This window comes from Bidens hawaiensis, unplaced genomic scaffold, assembly GCF_021521415.1.
Source record: "Bidens hawaiensis isolate Kalapana, Puna unplaced genomic scaffold, B.hawaiensis_p1.1 tig00055949_1, whole genome shotgun sequence".
Taxonomy (NCBI): Eukaryota; Viridiplantae; Streptophyta; class Magnoliopsida; order Asterales; family Asteraceae; genus Bidens; species Bidens hawaiensis.
The window spans coordinates 25,270-26,096 of NW_027500082.1; the positions used below are offsets into that span (position 1 = coordinate 25,270).

The 827-nt window shown below is 34.5% G+C and overlaps 1 long non-coding RNA gene across 1 annotated transcript; it reads right to left on the reverse strand.

The window, feature by feature from the left end:
- Positions 1-336: 336 nt before the first annotated feature.
- On the reverse strand, positions 337-827 carry LOC143601235 (uncharacterized). The gene is made up of 3 exons (XR_013147618.1): positions 792-827; positions 642-719; positions 337-532 (listed from the first exon to the last, which is right to left on the reverse strand). It is a non-coding gene; the product is annotated as an uncharacterized LOC143601235 (long non-coding RNA).

Sequence of the window (827 nt, forward strand, 5' to 3'; positions counted from 1 at the left end):
GTAAAAACTGTAAAAGGAAGTATTGATAGTGCATGTTCAACCGATTCCCACGCATGGAATGCGTTATTTTCCCCTTTTCCACCTTCCAACTGAAGAAGTTTGCTTTTAGGGTAGGGTACCCACTTATTCCAATCCAACACACAAAAGTTAGTAAGATTTATGTAGGGAGTATCAGTCTTAATTTGATTACTTATAATCATTGATATTTAAAACTGAGCATTCCTCATAAATTCATTTCACACACAGCCAATCCATTTACCACCATATCAATATATACCTACCATACCTTGTTGGTGTCATAAACACCACTAGTTTCCCTCTTTAACATTTTCAATACAACAGAACACAAGCCTTGGATCATCGACACAAAATTCTCTTTATCACCAAATAGTATCAACCTCTACCTCTAATAAAACTTTAATCTTTGCTGCTTAAATAATCTTGAACAAAATCAGGTTCCATACATGTAGCAGCATGCTGCAGATTCTCACTAATCATCAAAACCCAAAGCATAATGACCCGCATTCTTATCCTGCTCACAAAAGAAAGAAAGATAAAATAAAATTCATATCAACAAAAAAGATTATCAAGCAGTAAAATAAAACGATTATAACTAAAAAAAACTGTAATGAAAGACTTGCCTGTGACAGCATTCGCTGCTTATTTAGATATTGCGTCCTCGCTTTATTAAGAGCCGAATTTGGAGACTTGTACATCCTCTGTACCAGAAGAAAAATAATTTTTTTAAATCAAATAATGCAAAAAAGGGTTGTGTTTTAGTAAATAGAAACCTTTTCTATCCCAGACACACGATCCCCACCGGGATG